General features: G+C 42.9%; 1 long non-coding RNA gene across 2 annotated transcripts in view; it reads right to left on the bottom strand.

Moving 5' to 3' along the window:
* The window catches only part of LOC130273654 (uncharacterized), a 43,648-nt gene extending 38,784 nt beyond the window's left edge, over positions 1-4,864 (bottom strand). For both annotated transcript variants that reach the window (XR_008844074.1, XR_008844075.1), the window contains exons 1-2: positions 4,786-4,864; positions 4,393-4,552 (exon numbers count right to left, since the gene is read on the bottom strand). This is a non-coding gene — a long non-coding RNA (uncharacterized LOC130273654). The remainder of the gene's footprint in view (positions 1-4,392; positions 4,553-4,785) is intronic.
* Between the last annotated feature and the right edge of the window lie 9,945 nt (positions 4,865-14,809).

The raw sequence follows: 14,809 nt of genomic DNA on the forward strand, positions 1-14,809 counted from the left end.
CCAGGGGGGTCATTATGTCCCCCCATGTCGGCGATGGCCGCAGATCGCTGGACAATTCAGTCCAGCGATCTGCGGCGATTCCGGGTCAATCGGGTCTCCAGTGACCCGGTGACCCGGAATTACTGGCTGATCGGGGCCGTCAGAGACGGCCCGAACAGCCAGAGCCTGCAGGGGTGAGGTGGCACTGGTGCCACCTCACGATCGCCCTGATTTGTCGGCCGGATTACCGGCCGACCAATCAGGGCGCCTGCTGCGGGTGTCACTCCCGCACCCGCTCCGCCCCTCTTCCGGAGGACGTGAGCAGGTGCGGGAAGAAGACCCCGGGTGCTGGGGACCCCGATCCCCGGCGTTAATGTTGGGATCGGGGCCCCAGGAGCGACGACGGCGGCGGCGGCGGGACTGACCTGTGCGGCGATCAAGCAGCAGCAGGAGGTGAGTGACAGCCTCCTGCTGTTGCTTAGCAACAGCTCCCAGCATGCAAAAAGGGCATGCTGGGAGCTGTAGTTATGCAACAGGAGGAGGCAGACCACCACAACTCCCAGCATGCACTTATGGGCATGCTGGGACTTATGGTTTTGCAACAGCTGGAGGCACATTCTTTCCATGGAAAAGTGTACCTTCAGCTGTTGTGTAACTACAACTCCCAGCTTGCACAAACAGCTTAAGTGCATGCTGGGAGTTGTAGTGGTGCATCTGCTGGTTGCATAACTACAACTCCCAGCATGCCCGTTGGCTGTCGGTGACTGCTGAGAGTTGTAGTTTTGCAACAGCTGAAGGCACACTGAGTTAAGTAGCAAACCAGTGTGTCTCCAGCTGTTGCATAACTACAATCCCCAGCATCCCCAGCCAAAGTAGTATGCCTCCCGCTGTTGCATAACTACAACACCCAGCATGCCCTTCCGCTGTCCGTACATGCTGGGGGTTGTAGCTTTTGCATCAGCTGAAGGCACACTGGTTGCAAAAAACTGAGTTTGTTGCCAAACTCGGTGTTTCACAACCTGTGTGTCTCCAGCTGTTGCAAAACTACAACTCCCAGCATGCACTGATAGACCGTACATGCTGGGAGTTGTAGTTTTGCAACAGCTGGATGTCCCCCCCCCCAATGTGAATGTACAGGGTACACTCACATGGGCGGAGGATTACAGTAAGTATCCGGCTGCAAGTTTGAGCTGCAGCAAATTTTGTGCTGCAGCTCAAGCTGCCAGCGAGAAACTACTGTGAACCCCCCGCCCGTGTGACTGTACCCTAAAAACACTACACTACACTAACACAAAATAAAATAAAAAGTAAAAAACACTACATATACACATACCCCTACAATAAAAATGAAAAACGTCTGGTACGCCACCGTTTCCAAAACGGAGCCTCCAGCTGTTGCAAAACTACAACTCCCAGCATGCACTTATAGATCCTACATGCTGGGAGTTGTAGTTTTGCAACAGCTGGATGTCCCCCCCCCCCACCCAATGTGAACGTACAGGGTACACTCACATGGGCGGAGGATTACAGTAAGTATCCGGCTGCAAGTTTGAGCTGAGGCAAATTTTCTGCCGCTGCTCAAACTGCCAGCGAGAAACTACTGTGAACCCCCCGCCCGTGTGACTGTACCCTAAAAACACTACACTACACTAACACAAAATAAAATAAAAAGTAAAAAACACTACATATACACATACCCCTACACAGCCCCCCTCCCCTCCCCAATAAAAATGAAAAACGTCTGGTACGCCACTGTTTCCAAAACGGAGCCTCCAGCTGTTGCAAAACAACTACTCCCAGTATTACCAGACAGCCACTGACTGTCCAGGCATGCTGGGACTTTTACAACAGCTGGAGGCACCCTGTTTGGGAATCACTGGCGTAGAATACCCCTATGTCCACCCCTATGCAAGTCCCTAATTCAGGCCTCAAATGCGCATGGCGCTCTCACTTTGGAGCCCTGTCGTATTTCAAGGCAACAGTTTAGGGTCACATATGGGGTATCGCCGTACTCGGGAGAAATTGTGTTACAAATTATGGGGGGTATTTTCTGCTATTACCCTTTTTAAAAATCAAAAATTTTTGGGAAACCAACCTTTTAGGTAAAATGTATATATTTTTTTTTTACATATGCAAAAGTTGTGAATCACCTGTGGGGTATTAAGGTTCACATTACCCCTAGTTACGTTCCCCGAGGGGTCTAGTTTCCAAAATGGTATGCCATGTGGTTTTTTTTTGCTGTCCTGGCACCATAGGGGCTTCCTAAATGCGGCATGCCCCCAGAGCAAAATTTGCTTTCAAAAAGCCAAATGTGACTCCTCCTCTTCTGAGACTTGTAGTGCGCCAGCAGAGCACTTCTCACCCCCATATGGGGTGTTTTCTGAATCGGGAGAAATTTAGCTTCAAATTTTGGCGGGTATTTTCTGCTATTACCCTTTTAAAAAATGTAAAAATTTTGGGAAACCAAGCATTTTAGGTAAAAAAAAAATGTTTTTTTTTTACGTATGCAAAAGTCGTGAAACACCTGTGGGGTATTAAGGTTCACATTACCCCTTGTTACGTTCCACGAGGGGTCTAGTTTCCAAAATGGTATGCCATGTGTTTTTTTTTTGCTGTTCTGGCACCATAGGGGCTTCCTAAATGCGGCATGCCCCCAGAGCAAAATTTGCTTTCAAAAAGCCAAATGTGACTCATTCTCTTCTGAGACCTGTAGTGCGCCAGCAGAGCACTTCTCTCCCCCATATGGGGTGTTTTCTGAATCGGGAGAAAATGCGCTTCAAATTTTGGGGGGTATTTTCTGCTATTACCCTTTTTCAAAATGTAAAAATTTTGGGAAACCAAGCATTTTAGGTAATTTTTTTTTTTTTTTAACATATGCAAAAGTCGTGAAACACTTGTAGGGTATTAAGGTTCACTTTACCCCTTTTTACGTTCCCCAAGGGGTCTGGTTTCCAAAATGGTATGCCATGTGGGGTTTTTTTGCGGTTCTGGCACCATAGGGGCTTCCTAAATGCGGCATGCCCCCAGAGCAAAATTTGCTTTCAAAAAGCCAAATGTGACTCCTTCTCTTCTGAGACCTGTAGTGCGCCAGCAGAGCACTTTTCACCCCCATATGGGGTGTTTTCTGAATCGGGAGAAATTGGGCTTCAGATTTTGGGGGATATTTTCTGCTATTATCCTTTTTAAAAATGTAACATTTTGGGAAACCAAGCATTTTAGGTAAAACATTTTTTTTTTTTTTTACATATGCAAAAGTTGTGAATCATCTGTGGGGTATTAAGGTTCACTTTACCCCTTGTTACGTTCCCTGAGGGGTCTAGTTTCCAAAATGATATGCCATGTGTTTTTTTTTTTGCTGTCCTGGCACCATAGGGGCTTCCTAAAGGTGACATGCCCCCCAAAAACCATTTGACGCTCCTTCCCTTCTGAGCCCTCTACTGCGCCCGCCGAACAATTAACATAGACATATGAGGTATGTGCTTACTCGAGAGAAATTGGGTTTCAAATACAAGTAAAAATTTTCTCCTTTTTACCCCTTGCAAAAATTCAAAAATTGGGTCTACAAGAACATGCGAGTGTAAAAAATGAAGATTGTGAATTTTCTCCTTCACTTTTCTGCTATTCCTGTGAAACACCTAAAGGGTTAATACACTTATTGAATGACATTTTGAATACTTTGGGGGGTGCAGTTTTTATAATGGGGTCTTTTATGGGGTATTTCTAATATGAAGACCCTTCAAATCCACTTCAAACCTGAAAAGGTCCATGAAAAATAGCGAGTTTAAAAATTTTGTGAAAAATTTCCAAATTGCTGCTGAACTTTGAAGCCCTCTGGTGTCTTCCAAAAGTAAAAACTCATAAATTTTATGATGCAAACATAAAGTAGACATATTGTATATGTGAACCCAAAAATGTTTTATTTTGAATATCCATTTTCCTTACAAGCAGAGAGCTTCAAAGTTAGAAAAATGCCAAATTTTCATTTTTTTCATCAAATTTGGGGATTTTTCACCAAGAAAGGATGCAAGTTACCATAAAATTTTACCACTAAGTTAAAGTAGAATATGTCACGAAAAAACAATCTCGGAATCAGAATGATAACTAAAAGCATTCCAGAGTTATTAATGTTTAAAGTGACAGTGGTCAGAATTGCAAAAAACGCTCTGGTCCTTAAGGTGTAAAATGGCCTGGTCCTTAAGGGGTTAAGTGTACAGCGCTGCGTAATCTGTGTGTTCTATAGAAATAAAGAAATATATATATTTATATTTATTATGAGTTTAGCTTAGTAGAGATGGGCAAGCAGCAGTAAACAGGCAGAGAGTAAGAAAATCAGAAAATACAATTGTATTCACATTGGCACAAAAAGCAAGGTGGCCTACTTCTAGCTACCACACAACACTTTAAATGTTTTACCTTACACACTGGCAATTGTCCCTCAGAGAGATCTCAACACCGCAGGACTTCAGGTTGAGTACCTAACAACCTCCCAAGGCAACCTGAATCCCAGCCATACTTAGAGGACAGTTGATAAGCTGGCTTCAGCACCTGTGCTGCTCTGGGCTTGTCTTAAAACCTGGAATGGTCAAGGAAGCAGAAAGAAAGGCTATCAACCTGCCTTTCAATCTCAAATTGTTAATTTTCAAAAATACTTTATATTCCATACAGAAGTCCCACTAGACACCTAAATTTAATTTGCTCTCATATTAGCTTTATTGGTCAAGATTTACTATAGTAAATCTGCCAGAATATTGGTGCAGTCTTACAAAACTTCTGCCACATTTATTTTGCCTTACTTTTACTGCTTACCGTATTTTTTTGGACAATTTTCCTGCCTCTTCCGCCACAGGGGTGTGTCCTCGGTTAAAAAGGCTTCCTGGGAAAGAACATGGCTTTAGAAACAACCAAAAATTGCACCAACTTTTAGTTTACACTTTGGTGCAGGTTTTAATTTTGTACTTTAAGTTTGCACTGTCTGTTGTCATAGACATATTGGTAAATCTGTGTCATAGGGGGGTATTTATCAATTTTGTCTGTTGACAGTTTCTTTTTACCCTTTTTTTTCACTTTGGTTTTCGTGGACATGCACCACATTTATCATGTGATGCAAGTTATTAGTAATTTTGGCTCAAAAGTTGAAATCAGCTGTTCACAGCGCCTTTTACACAGAACTTACCACCACAGAGGACAGCGTATTTTACCCTGTAGAGCCGCCATTTCAGAGTCCCTCCTGCAGGATATCAGCAAGCGACATGAGCTATTTTCTTTTGTGGAGTTTATAGTCACCATGTGAAATGGATTTTATTTTCAACTTGGGGAGTTTTTTTGTTTTTTTGTTGTTACTTTAGTGCAGTGGTCTTCAACCTGCGGACCTTCAGATGTTGCAAAACTACAATCTCCAGCATGCCCGGACAGCCGTTGGCTGTCCGGGCATGCTGGGAGTTGTAGTTTTGCAACATCTGGAGGTCCGCAGGTTGGAGACCACTGCTTTAGTGCTTAGCTTTCCTGAACCTGTGTGGCCATGTCCAATGCTGGATCAACGGAGGGTGAAGGTTCCTCAGAGACAACTATGTCGCAGGATAGCATTGAGCAGCCCTGGAGGCGTCGCTGCTTTCACCCCAAAAAAAAATGTTTATGTATTTTGACGCCTTTTCATTTTCTGACATTGCTAAGTGTGTTTTCTATGTGCAAAATTCCTTGGCGGGGATTTGCGCCCAAAAAACGTGATTTGCGCCAAAATTGCGGCGCAAATGATGAATTACTGACTAAAGTTAAAATCACACACAGGACCGTGTGATTTTGAGAAAGTTCTAAAAATGACAGTGGAGAAGATGCCCCAAACTTTGGCGCAAAAAGACACTGCGCCAAAGTATTGCGCCAAAGACACATAAATCCTTTGATAAATACCCCCCATTGTGTCTATGCAGCCCTTACATTAAAATAAGGTGAACTGCTAATAATACTCATGCCAAAAAAAATAAATAAATAAAAAAAAAAACTTCAGCAATATTCAGGTATTTATACCAAATTCAAGTATGTCTTTTTTTTGGTATAAAAAATTGGGAAATGGGCTCCAAAGGAGGGGCCAACCAAATAAAGTGACTACTGCAATAGTCCTGGAAAGCTTCATGAATGCTCCCCTCTCTATAGGGCACAATGGGGGAGATTTATCAAAACCTGTCCAGAGGAAAAGTTGCCCAGTTGCCCATATCAACCAATCAGCTTGCTCCTTTCATTTTTAACAAGACCTCTGCAAAATGAAAGAAGCAATCTGATTGGTTGCAATGGACAACTGGGCAACTTTTCCTTTGCACATGATTTGATAAATCTCCACCACTGTCTTTCTCAGCACATGCACTGGGAATTGAAGTCATTCTTAGGCCCCTTTCACACTACATAATTACTCGGCAGTAAAATGGCAGTAACAAAATCCTATATGGCCGTTAGAAAATCCCGTTATATATACATTTTGTTCAGATTAAAAGATTATTTTAACACCTTAAAGGAGAACTACGGGATTGAACATTTTATCCCCTATTCTAAGGATAGGGGAAAAGTTTCAGATCGCGGGGGGTCCGACAGCTGGGGCCCCCCACGATCTCCCATACGGGGCCCCGGCTCTCTGCATAGAGAGCGCGTGTCGACCACCGCACGAGGCGGCGGATGACACGCGCCCTCCATTTACTGCTATGGGGGAGCCAAAGCGCTGCCTTCGCCAATTTCCGGCTCTCCCATAGCAGTGTATGGAGGGGGCATGTCGGCCGCTGCTTCTTGCGGTGGTCAACACGCCCTCTCTATGCACCGTACGGGAGATCGCGGGGGGCCCCAGCGGTCGGACCCCCCGCGATCTGAAACATATCCCCTATCCTTAAGATAGGGGATACATTTTTCAATCCCGTAGTTCTCCTTTAAGGACCCAGCCAATTTTCACTGTAGGACCCGGCCATTTTTTGCACATCTGACCACTGTCATTTTAAACATTAATAACTCTGGGATGCTTTAACCTTCCATTCTGATTCCGAGATTCTTTTATCGTGACATATTCTACTTTATGGTAGTGGTAACATTTTGTCGATACTTGCATAATTTCTTGGTGAAAAATTCCAAAATTTGATTTAAAAAAATGGAAAATTATGCTTTTTTTTTTTACTTTGAAGCTCTCTGCTTATAAGGAAAATGAATATTCCAAATAACTTATATATTGATTCACATATACAATATGTCTACTTTATTATTGCATCATAAAGTTGACATGTTTTTACTTTTGGAAGACATCAGAGGGCTTCAAAGTAGAGCAGCAATTTTCCAATTTTTCACAAAATTTTCAAATCGAAATTTTTCAGGGACCAGTTCTGTTTTAAAGTGAATTTGAAGGGCCTTCATATTAGAAATACCCCACAAATGACCCCATAATAAAAACTGCACCCCTCAATGTATTCAAAATGACATTAAAAAGGTTTGTTAACCCTTTAGGTGTTTAACAGGAATAGCAGCAAATTAAAGGAGAAAATTCAAAATCTTCATTTTTTACACTGGCATGTTCTTGTAGACCCAGTTATTGATTTTTTACAAGGGGTAAAAGGAGAGAAATCTTCCTAAAATGTGTAACCCAATTTCTCCTGAGTAAGAAAATACCTCATATGTGTATGTCAAGTGTTCGGCGGGCGCAGTAGAGGGCTCAGAAGGGAAGGAGCGACAGTGGGATTTTAGAGAGTGAGTTTTTCTGAAATGGTTTTTGGGGGCATGTCACATTTAGGAAGCCCCTATGGTGCCAGTACAGCAACAACAAAAAAACACATGGCATACTATTTTGGAAACTACACCCCTCAAGGCACATGAAAAGGGGTCCAGTGAGCCTTAACACCTCACAGGTGTTTGACGACTTTTCGTTAAATTGGGATGTGTAAATGATTTTTTTTTTCCACTAAAATGCTAGTTTTCTCTCAAATTTTAAATTTTTACAAGGGATAATAGGACAAAATGCCCCCCAAAATTTGTAACCCCATCTCTTCTGAGTATGAAAATACACCATGTAAGGATGTAAAATGCTTTGCGCGTGAACTACAATGCTCAGAAGAGAAGGAGTCACATTTGGCTTTTGAAAAGCAAATTTTGCTGAAATGGTTTTTGGAGGGCATGTCGCATTTATCAAGCCCCTATGGTGCCAGGACAGCAAAAAAAAAAAAAAAAAAAACACATGCATACTATTTTGGAAACTACATCCCTCAAGGCACGTAACAAGGGGTCCAGTGAACCTTAACACCCCACAGGTGTTTGATGACTTTTCGTTAAAGTTGGATGTGTAAATTATTATTTTTTTCACTAAAATGCTGGTTTTCCGTCAAATTTTAAATGTTTACAAGGGATAATAGGACAAAATACCCCCCAAAATTTGTAACCCCATCTCTTCTGAATATGGAAATACCCCATGTGTGGACGTCAAGTGCTCAGCTGGAGCACTACAATGCTCTGAAGAGTAGGAGCGCCATTGAGCTTTTGGGAAAAAAATTTTTGGAATGAAAGTCAGGGGCCATGTGTGTTTACAAAGTCCCCCGTGCTGCCAGAACAGTGGACCCCCCCACATGTGACCCTATTTTGGAAACCACACCCCTCACAGAATTTAATAAGGGGTGCAGTGAGTATTTACACCCCACTGGCGTTTGACAGATTTTCACTTTCATTTTCACGGACCACTGTTCCAAAAATCTGTCAGACATATGTGGGGTGTAAATGCTCACTGTACCCCTTATTACATTACGTGGTTTTCAAAATGGGGTCACATGTGGGGGGTCCATTGTTCTGGCACTATGAGGGCTTTGTAAACACACGTGGCCTTCAATTCCGGACAAATTTTCTCTTCAAAAGCCCAATGGTGCTCCTTCTCTTCTGAGCATTGTAGTTCGCCTGCAGAGCACTTTACATCCACATCTGGGGTATGGTCTTACTCAGAAGAAATTGGGTTACAAATTTTAGGGGGCTTTTTACTATTTTCCCTTGTGAAAATAAAAAATTTAGGGTAACACCAGCATTTTTGTGAATTTTATTTTTTATTTTTCCATCCAACTCTAAGAATTTTCATTAAACACCTGTGGGGTGTTCAGACTCACTTTACCCCTTGTTAGGTTCCGTGAGGGGTGTAGTTTCCAAAATGGGGTCACATGTGGGTATTTATTTTTTTGCGTTTATGTCACCAATTTAGGCCTCAAATGTACAGAGTGCTCTCTCACTCCTGAGCCATGTTGTGCACCCACAGAGCATTTTATGCCCACATATGGGGTATTTCCGTACTCAGGAGAAATTGCGTTACAAATTTTGTGGGTCTTTTTTTCCTTTTAACGCTTGTGAAAAAGCCCCCCAAAATTTGTAGTGCAATTTCTCCAGAGTACGGAAATGTGTCCCTAAACTGTTTCCTTGAAATACGACAGGGCTCCGGACTGAGAGAGCTCCATGCACATTTGAGGACTAAATTAGGGATTGCATAGGGGTGGACATAGGGGTATTCTACACCAGTGATTCCCAAACAGGGTGCCTCCAGCTGTTTTTAAACACCCAGCATTCCTGGACAGTCAGTGGCTGTCCAGAAATGCTGGGAGTTGTTGTTTTGCAACAGCTGGAGGCTCTGTTTTGGAAACACTGCCATACAATACGTTTTAAATTTTTATTGGGGGGACAGTGTAAAGGGGTGTATATGTTGTGTTTTACCCTTTATTATGTGTTAGTGTAGTGTTTTTAGGGTACATTCGCACTGACGTGTTACGGTGAGTTTCCCGCTAGGAGTCTGCGCTGTGGCGAAAAATTTGCCTCAGCCCAAACTTGAAGCAGGAAACTTACTGTAAACCTGTCCATGTGAATGTACCCTGTACGTTCACATGGGGGGCAAACCTCCAGCTGTTTCAAAACTACATCTCCCAGCATGTACTGACAGACCGTGCATGCTGGGACTTGTACTTTTGCAACAGCTAGAGGCACACTGGTTGGAAAACCTTCAGTTAGGGTCTGTTACCTAACTCAGTATTTTCCAACCAGTGTGCCTCCAGCTGTTGCAAAACTACAACTCCCAGCATGTACTGATCATCAAAGGGCATGCTGGTTGATGTAGTTATGCAACAGCTGGAGGTACGCAACTACAACACCCAGCATGCCGAGACAGCTGTTTGGGCATGCTGGGATTTGCAGTTTTGCAACATCTGGAGGGCTACAGTTTTAGAGAACACTGCAAAGTGATTTCCAAACTGTGACCCTCCACATGTTGCAAAACTACAAATCCCAGCATGCCCAGACAGCATACAGCTGTTTGGGCATGCTAGGAGTTGTAGTTTTGCAAGATCTGGAGGAATACAGTTTAGAGACCACTATATAGTGGTCTCAAACTGTAGCCTTCCAGCTGTTGCAAAACTACATATTCCAGCATGCCCAAACAGCTGTCTGGGCATGCTGGGAGTTGTAGTTTTGCAACATCTGGAGGGCTACAGTTAGAGACCACTGTATAGTGGTCTCAAACAGTACCCTCCCGATGTTGCCAAGCAACTCACTGGCTTCCGTAGGATCCAGCCGCATGACGTCGCCGCCCGCTGATCTCCGTCGCCCGCAGCCTCCGGATCGGTAAGTGGATCTTCGGCGCCAGTCCCTGTCAGATTTCCCCATCCTGCCCCGCCTATTGTGGGTGGGCAGGATGGGGAAAATGAAAGTTAACCCCCCCCCCCCGCGCCCCCGATATGCTATTGGTCGTCGCTTCTGGTGACCAATAGCAGGGATGGAGGGGTGACACTCCTGCCACCTCACTCCTATCCCTTCAGGGGGATCGTAGGTGTCTTAGACAACTGCGATCCCCCTCATATTCCAGGTCACCGGGTCACCATAGACCCGGAATGACCGGAATCGCGCAAATCGCAAGTGTGAATTCACTTGCGATTTGCTGTGATCGCCGACATGGGGGGTCTGATGACCCCCCTGGACGTTTGCACGGGATGCCTGCTGAATGATATCAGCAGGCATCCCGGTCCGATCCCCGCGCGGAGTACCAGGTTGTCATGATGTACGCGTACGTCAAGGGTCCTTAAGGGGTTAAACATCCTAAAAAAAAAATACCTGAACTATAAAAGTTCACGTTATCACTTGAGGAAGTGTAACATGGGGGTATATTTTTTTAAATCCTAAATAGCTCATACATTGCTTTTAAATTCTGCATAAGTGTTCCTCCACATTTAGATTCATAAGACACGCCAGTTGTACTTTTTTGAATCTCTTTGCATGAGTGGAGCTTATCAAACTAGGAAATATCTATTTTCCAAAGATTCCCAATGATATATGAAATGCTCATATGACAAAATACTGTGAGGGTAGAATTCCACTGAGGATTTTCACGCAAAAACACAGTAAAAAATGCCCATTTTGCCGCGCGGCATTTTTTCTGCTAAAAAATGCAGTGTCCAGATGTTAGCTGCAAGTCAATAAACTGCAAAATGCCAGATCCACTTGGTGTTTCTCAGATTGTCATTTTTGTTTTATCCTTTGGGCGTGCTTCAGCTATTTTGGGCTCAAAGGCTGGTTTTCAAAAATGACCTCCAAGTTTGGCATTTTTATTGGGAAAATATTGACGTTTTCCTCCCATAAAAGTCTAAGGGAGTGTAAAAATGCCACGAAAAATGCCGTGTGGGTTTAAACTTTGGCATTTTTGCAGGCGTTTTTTATTCTTTTTTGGAGATACCTGTTTTTAATAAAAGTTCATAGGGTTCCATTAAAAAAATAGTAATAAAAAAGATACAGTAGTGATGGAAAAAATTGTATTTAACAAAATGTATCTTTTTTTATAATGAAATTTTTATTTTTTAAACAGGGATCAATTTATGTGGGCGGGCAGGGCACTAAAAATGTAGCCGACAATAATAAAAATGTAGAGTGTGTGTGTTTTTCACTTTTTTTAAAAATGTTTTAGTTAGTACTATTACTTCCAGCATGGAACACACTGTTCCATGATGGGAGAAGTAGTACCTGTATTAATTGACAGATCGCCCCGTTGCGATCATCCTGTATAATGTATAGATGCGTGCGGCCTCTCTTCTATGGTCCCCTACACTGCCATATATATACACCTATTCATATTTCTCGCAGAGAGCTATGATTGGCCAGATGGTTCCAGCCAATCACAACTCTCTGTGGGAAATGTGAATATGTGTATATATACGTCAGTGCAGGGGACCATAGAAGAGTGGCCGGCCACATCTATACCGTATACAGGAGGATCACAATGGGTGTCAGGAGTGAGGGTGCGTTCACACGGAGTAATTCAAGAGGAATTTACTCGAGTAATTTCTCTTGAATTCTCCGCTCCGAATTAATGCACATCTCCTCTGCCCATTGACTTTAATGTTATTTCTGCTGGCCTGTTCACACTGCGGAAATTCTGCTAGCAGAATTCCAATGCTGAATTCCGTTCCACTTGAAGAAAGAACATGTTCATTCTTCAAGCGGAATACGCTAGCAGAAATCAATTGATCCAGCATGTCGCCCAGCCTGAGGTGAGTGAATGTCAGGGTCCCATCCGATATGAGGCCACCTCCGCGTGGTGGATGGGGGGACACGTTTTGATCAAAAAGTGCGCTAAGAGCCTCCATTTTGTTGACCAAGTGTGCTGCTGCTATTTTCTTTTTTTATATGTTTTGTACTTGCCACAGCAGCGTGCACCCGTGTATTGGGTGTAGGTGCTGGCTACATTTTTTTAAAAGTTTTTTTTGTTTTTGCTGTGCAATTTGGGGGGGGGGGGGGAGTGGCTCCCTCTGTAGCCGTGCATCCCCTCCCCTATTTCACAGGAGGTGGTTTTACGTTGTTAGTGGATCCAGCATGTCGCCCAGCCTGATGTGAGTGAATGTCAGGGTCCCATCCGATACGAGGCCAGCTCCGCGTGGTGGATGGGGGGACAGGTTTTGATCAAAAAGTGCGCTAAGAGCCTCCATTTTGTTGACCAAGTGTGCTGCTTTCTTTTATTTACATGTTTTGGTTGTCTGGGAATGCTGGGAGTTGTAGTTTAGCAACAGCCAAAATGCAGTTGTACAGTTGTGCATATATATGCTGGGGGAGCAGATACTGCGCTTGTGGTCCGTTGCTAAGGGCGATCTCCAGCATAAAATCCATACAATGGGGGATGCCTGCAGCAGACTACAAGTGCCACAATGGCATCCTACACCTGATGAAAGGTGTGGATGTGTAACATACAGAATAATACATGAATTTAGGTGCACTACTGTGGTAGATGTAGACAGTAAAATATGACTAACCCTCAAAATGATGTTAACATTGAGACATTAGTCAGTATATCCTTATATGAAAGACATACCTCCTCTGAAGAGAACAAGAAGAACTGGCAGGACAAGTTAAATGCATATATATTGAGGGAAAACAGAAATAACTTTATTTATGGGACAACAGAGATTTGTACAGGCAGAGAAGCCTGATAAATATTTGATCGCAATAGCCCAAAACCAACAAGTTAAGAAAAATATAACTGCTATAAAACATGAAAAGAGACAATGGTATACAGAAAGAGGTAAAATATTGGGAAAATCTGAGGAATACTATGTAGGGCTGTATAGATCAGAATTCAATAAGAGTAAGGAAGAACTAGAAAAATATTTGGATAATACAGATTTCCCAAAATAGATAATGAACAGAGAGAAAAATTGTAAGCCCCGTTAACAGAAAGGGAACTGGAGTTAACATTAAGATCATTAAAGGGTAAATAAAGGGTGCCTGGGGGGATGGTTTTCCGTTTGAAATATATCGTAAGTTTGGTCAAGTTCTCATCCCAGCTTTGGTAAGAGTTTTTAATACAGGACTGGAAAAGGGCCAACTCACTGGATCAATGTGTGAAGCCACAATAATTTTAATATTAAAGCCGAAAACAAAGAGAAAAAAGATATGGGGTCGTACAAACCCATATCATTATTAAATACCGATGTTAAGATCATAGCAAAAGCAATGGCCAATGGGCTAAAAGAGGTGATAACGGGCTTAATTGGAGAAGATCAGTGTGGCTTTATTCTGGGGAGGATGGCTAAAACTAATAGTTATAGGGATCTGACTAATATTCAGCTGGGTAATGAGAATGAGGGGGACCCCCACTCCATCCTGTCTTTAGACACAATTAAGGCATTTGACAGGGTGGAGTGGGAGTTCCTATGGGGGGGTGGTAATGCAAAAATTTGGTTTAGGGGATAGGTTTGTGGATATGGTTAAACTACTTTATAATAACCCAGTAGTAAGGAGTTCTGTGAATGGAGGGTTATCTAAGACCTTTTCTCTTACTAGGGGAACTAGACAGGGCTGCCCCCTCTCCCCCCTGCTCTTTGCCATGGCCATAGAGCCGCTGGCAATAATGATTAGGGGGGAGGATGGAATAAGTGGGTTTGGAGCGAGGGGGAAGGAGGACAAACTGTCATAATAAACGGATGATATATTGCTCTTTTTGGAAAATCCAATAGTGTCAATACCTAGAGTAATGGAACTTATAGGAGAATATGGTGGGTATTCGGGGTTAGGAATTAATTGGTTAAAATCTACTATGTTGCCTTTAGGAACAGAGGACATTAAAGGTTAAAATTATGGGAAAAGATGAACAGCTAGGTTATTTAGGAATACAGATATCAGGGAAAGTGAATGAATATCATGAATGGAATACGAAACTCCTGATTGAAAAAATGTAAATGAAAACCAAAGTATGGGGGGGTATTAAAAATTTCAAGGGTAGATAAGATCGCATTGATTAAACGATCCTTCTTCTTAAGCTCTCGTACATGTTTGGAGCGGCACCTATATGGTGCGAGAAACATTGGTTTAG

This window comes from Hyla sarda, chromosome 5 (genome assembly GCF_029499605.1).
Source record: "Hyla sarda isolate aHylSar1 chromosome 5, aHylSar1.hap1, whole genome shotgun sequence".
Taxonomy (NCBI): domain Eukaryota; kingdom Metazoa; phylum Chordata; class Amphibia; order Anura; family Hylidae; genus Hyla; species Hyla sarda.